Source organism: Bison bison, unplaced genomic scaffold, assembly GCF_000754665.1.
Source record: "Bison bison bison isolate TAMUID 2011002044 unplaced genomic scaffold, Bison_UMD1.0 scf7180017858676, whole genome shotgun sequence".
NCBI classification, from domain to species: Eukaryota; Metazoa; Chordata; class Mammalia; order Artiodactyla; family Bovidae; genus Bison; species Bison bison.
Genome location: NW_011489248.1, coordinates 36,943 through 42,942, shown reverse-complemented (window position 1 = coordinate 42,942; position 6,000 = coordinate 36,943). Strand labels below are relative to the sequence as shown.

General features: G+C 38.0%; 1 protein-coding gene across 1 annotated transcript in view; it reads left to right on the top strand.

The window, feature by feature from the left end:
• LOC104980051 (NADPH oxidase 4-like) overlaps window positions 1–6,000 on the top strand; it is a 31,167-nt gene that overhangs the window by 879 nt on the left and 24,288 nt on the right. The window lies entirely within an intron of this gene.

The following is a 6,000-nucleotide window of genomic DNA, read 5'->3' as shown; positions in this document are numbered from 1 at the left end:
GCTGGGGAGCCCCTGCCATGTGCCCGCTGTTAGGACAAGTACTATTGGAGAATACAGAGGGAACAGGTTTCTGTTTTTTGAAGTTTTGGAGAAAAAACACCAAGCACTCTGAGTATCAGTGTAGTTCTTAATATTTAGTAATTTAGTAGGATATTTTCTGATCCTAAAACCTATAAGGAAGAGGAGAAACAGTCACTAAAGTAAGTTATTTTTCTTGAAATGTGCCTCTGTTCTCATTTGTAATTTATTTTCCCTTCTTAAACATGTTGTCCATAAAATCTCAGTCTAGACTATTAATCTGTTAAAGTGCATTTGAACATCTCAAAATTTGGCCCTGATATTAGTATAGTTCCAACTATTTTTTCTCTTTCTCAATCTTACATTTATAATAATGAAAAGGAGACTATATTTGGGGGACTTTGGGCACCTGTTTCAGAGACACGATAATTGTGGATGGGAGATGGTCTGTCATAAAGTCTTGTCTGTACTAACTTATTAAGGATCAGAATTTCATACAGGACTGAGACATGGCTCTGTCAAATGCATTGTTTCTTTTTTGAATCAGTCTTATGATGAAAAATAATAATATTTCAGGTGTTTCCCCCCCTCATGTCACAGCTACATATTTATAATATATTTTTTCTGCCTATAGATTATGATATTTGCCATTTGCAAAGTACATATTTCACAGTTTTTTCCTTAGGAACACAATTTAGTTTTGTTTACAACTTTGCTCATTGAAAACATGTTTTTATTAAAGCCTTAAGAATTGGATGAGAACAGAAGGGAGGAAAAGCAGAAAAATAAAACCTTATGTATGAATGAATGTATTTTTTGGTTCATATGGATTAATTTAAGAGAAATAAATAAGAAGTTTGTTTTAATATTCTTTTACTGGATAGAATATAGTTGAAGCCTTAGAAATGCTTTAAAAAGTTTAGTTTATAAAAGTATAAAAAGATCTCATATGACAAAGATATTACATTAAGAAACTTAGTAAAGTTAATGCTTATAAGTAGGTGGTCTCTCCCTCTGCATGAAACACCGTCATCCTGTGTTCTTTCCCAGAAGTTCCTATGAGTGTGTTGGGCCAAGTAGAGTAATATTATACTTAAAAACACAAATTCCTGGTTTCAGCGTAGAGAGAGACCAAACTGGGACCTGGCAATGTGTTTTATTAACCTTCTCAGTGCTGTTTTACCTTTACTGAGCATCTGATTATACTCCTGAGCATAACTTCTCACCACTACCTACTTGTTGCCTCCTCTCTTACTCTCTTTTCTTCACCTGTTCAACTCTCACTCATCCTTTATGTGTCAGTTGACACACCCCATTATGCACAGATTTCTCCCTAATTCCACTAAGCAGAGCTGATCCGTTCTTGGCCTGGGACCCTAACGGTACATGGTAAATACTATGAATAGTTGGTTTCCTTCCATATACTGTAGAATAATTTATTACCTACATATATGGTGTTTTCCATCGGAAATCAGTTTCTTCACAGTGGAACAGGGCCACTCGCAGAGGATGGAGAGAAAACATTTTGTGGAGTTTCTCTCAATACAAGCAGCTTGAATTGCCCCAGACCAGCATGTCAGTATCACTTTGGTGGCCCAGTTCCATAAAGTTTGATGAAAGAGAGACTATACTTTTCATCAGGACCCATTTATTTCCCAGGAACACAGACCCAGTCCCCCTAAATATGATGCTAAAGCTCCTCCATGGTATTTTGACTCACTAAATAAATGTTAAAACATTCCAATTAAGAACTTATAGAATAAATTTAATAGATTGAATTATTCAAACACTTAAAAGTGCATGTATCTCCAAATTTGGTAGTACTTTGTATGATGAGGATAAAACACCAAGTATCCAATTTCAATTAGAAAAACCCTCATAAACAAACACAGTCATGTCTCCAATTATCTTGGTAAAAACAGGATGATGAATACAAGATGGTATATTTCTGACTACATCTGGGTAGGGATGAAAATGATCTTTCATTTCATCTATAAATGGCAGTGTAGTGCAATCATTCATTTTATGGGCTACTAATTAACCTAATATGCATAGATCAAAAACAATAAGAGTAAACGTAATAAGCATTTTTTTCCTAAGAAAACAAGTACAGATTTTCCTTTATAACTTGAAGACTGAGAGAGTTCACAATGTACTTCATTTTGTTAAGTGACTTTGCCCAGTGAACTCAGACTAGCCCAATACTTTCTAACCTGTGCTTCCTCACTCTTGGGATATGTGTGCTAATAGAGGCTAATTTATTGGGACTTGGCTGAGCTGTTATCCAAGGCTAGGTTAGGATGTCCTTTGATGTACCTCGAAAATACTCAGTTTGGCTCTCTTTCAACACTTAATACCCTGTGTTGCAATTGCCGGCTTATCCTTTCTCCCACACTGGACTGAGATTTATTTTAGGGCATGATTCATTTTTACTCTAGCACTTGACACTACAATACAGATGCCCAGAAAGTAGTCCCTGAATGGATAAAAGTCATCTTCTTGGCCTTTTTTAAAGGGAGCATAATTGCTTGATAATGCTTTGTTAGTTTCTGGAAAGGGTATGGAGAAAGGGAACCCTCTTGCACTGCTGGTGGAATGTAAATCAGCCACAGTGGTGGCTCAGATGGTAAAGAATCTGCCTGCAGTGCGGGAGACCTGGGTTCGATCCCTGGGTTGGGAAGATCCCCTGGAGGAGGGCGTGGCTACCCACTCCAGTATTCTTGCCTGGAGAATTCCATGGACAGAGGAGCCTGGTGGACTGCAGTCCATGGAGTCTTCAAAGAGTCAGAAACAACTGAGAGACTAACACTTTCATGAAGAACAGTGTGGAGGTTCCTTAAAAACTAAAACTAGAACTATCATATGACCCGGCAATCCCATTACTGGGCATGGTGGTGGTGGTGGTTTAGTTGCTAAATCATGTCCAACTCTTGCGACCCCATGGACTGTAGCCTGCCAGGCTCCTCTGTCCATGGGGATTCTTTAGGCAAGAATACTGGAGTGGGTTGGCAGTTCCTTCTCCAGGGGATCTTCCCGATCCAGGAATCAAACCCAGGTCTCCTGCATTGCAGGTCAGATCCTTTACCAACTGAGCTATGAGGGAAGCCCACTACTAGCTATAGACTGTGAGTAAACCTTAATTCAAAAAGACGCATGAGGGGAAGAATGTACTGCTGCTGCTGCGTTGTTTCAGTCGTGTCCGACTCTGTGCGACCCCATAGACGGCAGCCCACCAGGCTCCGCTGTCCCTGGGATTCTCCAGGCAAGAACACTGGAGTAGGTTTCCATTTCCTTCTCCAATGCATGAAAGTGAAAAGTGAAAGTGAAGTCGCTCAGTCGTGCCCGACTCTTAGCGACCTCATGGACTGTAGCCCACCAGGCTCCTCAGTCCATGGGATTTTCCAGGCAAGAGTACTGGAGTAGGGTGCTATTGCCTTCTCAGGAAAAATGTACACCTGTGGTTAATTCATGTTGATGTATGACAGGAATCAAACCAATTTTGTAAACCAAACAATCAATTAAATAAGTAAATAAATATTAAAAAAAGACATATGTACCCCAGTGTTCATTGCAGCACTATTTATAATAGCCAGCACATGGAAGTAACCTAAATGTTACATATGAATGGATAAAGAAGATGTAGTATATAATATCGGAGAAGGCAATGGCACCCCTCTCCAGTACTCCTGCCTGGAAAATCACATGGACAGAGGAGCCTGGTAGGCTGCAGTCCATGGGGTCGCTAAGAGTCAGACACGACTGAGCGACTTCACTTTGACTTTTCACTTTCATGCATTGGAGAGGGAAATGGCAACCCACTCCAGTATTCTTGCCTGGAGAATTCCAGGGACAGGGGAGCCTGGTGGGCTGCCGTCTCTGGGGTCACACAGAGTCGGACACGACTGAAGCGGCTTAGCAGCAGCAGCAGTATATAATATATACAATGGAATATTACTCAGCCTTAAAAATGAATGAAATTGGGTCATTTGTAGAAAAATCATCTGTTTTTAAACTCTTCTACCTGTTACGGAGATATTCTCTGCAACATTCCAGATAATTGGTTGTCCAGTCTCTGTTTAATTGCAGTGACAGAAAATCTTAGCTTTTTTTAAACTGAAGTATAGTCAATTTTCAATGTTGTTGTTAAGCGTGTAGCAAAGTGATTCAGTTATACATGCATATATATGTGTGTGTGTATATGGATATATGTATTTTTTCAGATTCTTTTCCATTATAGGTTATTACAAGATATTGAGTATAGTTCCCTGTGCTATGCAGTATGGCATTGCTGTTTACCAATTTTATATATAGTAATGTACATATATTAATCCCTAAATCCTAATTTATCTCTCCCACTCTCTCCTCTTTGGTTTTTGAGTTACTCATCCCACCATTTTTTTGGACCACTGTGTCTGTAATTTTTTTTCTTCTCGTTGCTAATTATAAGTCAGTTTTTCTTCTTCATTGCTATGAAGTCTATTACTTTATAAATTGCAAACTCTGGAATTTTTGTACTTCTGGGAGAGAGAAAGGAAAAATGAATTCTTTTGAAAAGAAAGATAACTTCATAAATCTGAAAGAATATTAAAAAACATTGAATTGATTCTCCTTAGTTTACAGATGAGATTCAATGAGATTGGGATTTGGGTTAAGGGACAATAACAGGGCTATAATTCCAGGATATACACATATGCCCTAGGTTATTTGAGGCTTCTATTTCATCTTGATTTCAAATGGCTGAGGTCAACTATTTCACCCAAAGTCTTTCTAATATGTTTTCCATGATCTGCTCTAAAAGGAATGCTCGAGTTCAGTGTTTGGGGAATATCTGTTCAAATTTAAACTGGTTTCTTGACTTTAGTACCTCTCAGAAAATTTACATTAATGTGCCCTGTGATTCTTCAAGGAGTAGTGAGAGCATTTTTACTGGAAATTAATTCCTAAAAGAATTGATGTTCAAATAATACCCTTTGGAACTTATACCTCTATTCTAAACATGCTCCATTTTTTCAGGTGTTCTGATGAAGTGATTTGCAGACATTCTAAAACTAATTTTGGCACGTTCAGGACTATATAAAGGAAACCGTGTATGTAGACACAGTAGACGTTCATGAAGCCTCAATGAAATTACTTGAAAGGCCTCTCCAACCACAAATTTCACATTACAGAGCCCTCTGGGATTCTGTCATTTATTTGTTCATTTGGGCAGATACAGAGTTTTTCTTTTTTTTTTTTTTCGGATTTTTTAAATTACTTGGAGCCAGAGAGAGGGACCTTCTCTCTTTTTTCTTCTTTAAATTTGAGTTATAACTGAAGTACTCTAAATTATACATATGTAAAGTATGTTATTTGATCACTTTTGACATATGTATATACATAAGAAACCATAATCAAAATCAAGATAACAAATATGTCCATCATTCTAAAAATGTTTTGTGCTCTTTTGTAATGCATCCTGCTCTCTACCCCTCCTGGTTATGGATCTTCCTTCTACCACTAAAGAATGCTTTGAATTTTCTGTAATGTTGTATAAAAGAAATCATAGAGCTTATATTCTTTCAGGGTTTTTCTTGCAGGGTGGGGAGTCTGGTTTTTTCACTCAGACTAATAATTTTGTGGTTCATAGGTATATGTCATTTTTTTAAACTGCTGATTAATTTTTCAGGCACAATAAATAATTATCCATCCATCTGTTGATGGAGACTTAAATTGTTTATAGGCCTTGAGTATTAAAGTGGTTAGTGAATATTTTTGAACAAGTTTGGGGTGGCTATGTGTGTGTTTTCGGGGGATAAGTATTTGGAAGAGGAAAGGCCTTGTCATTTTGTAGGCCTGTTGTTCTTTTTAAAGTGAAAAGTGAAAGTGAAGTCGCTCAGTCATGTCCGACTCTGCGACCCCGTGGACTGTAGACTACCAGGCTCCTCAGTCCATGGAATTTTCCAGGCAAGAGTACTGGAGTGGGGTGCCAAATCCTCCTGTGTG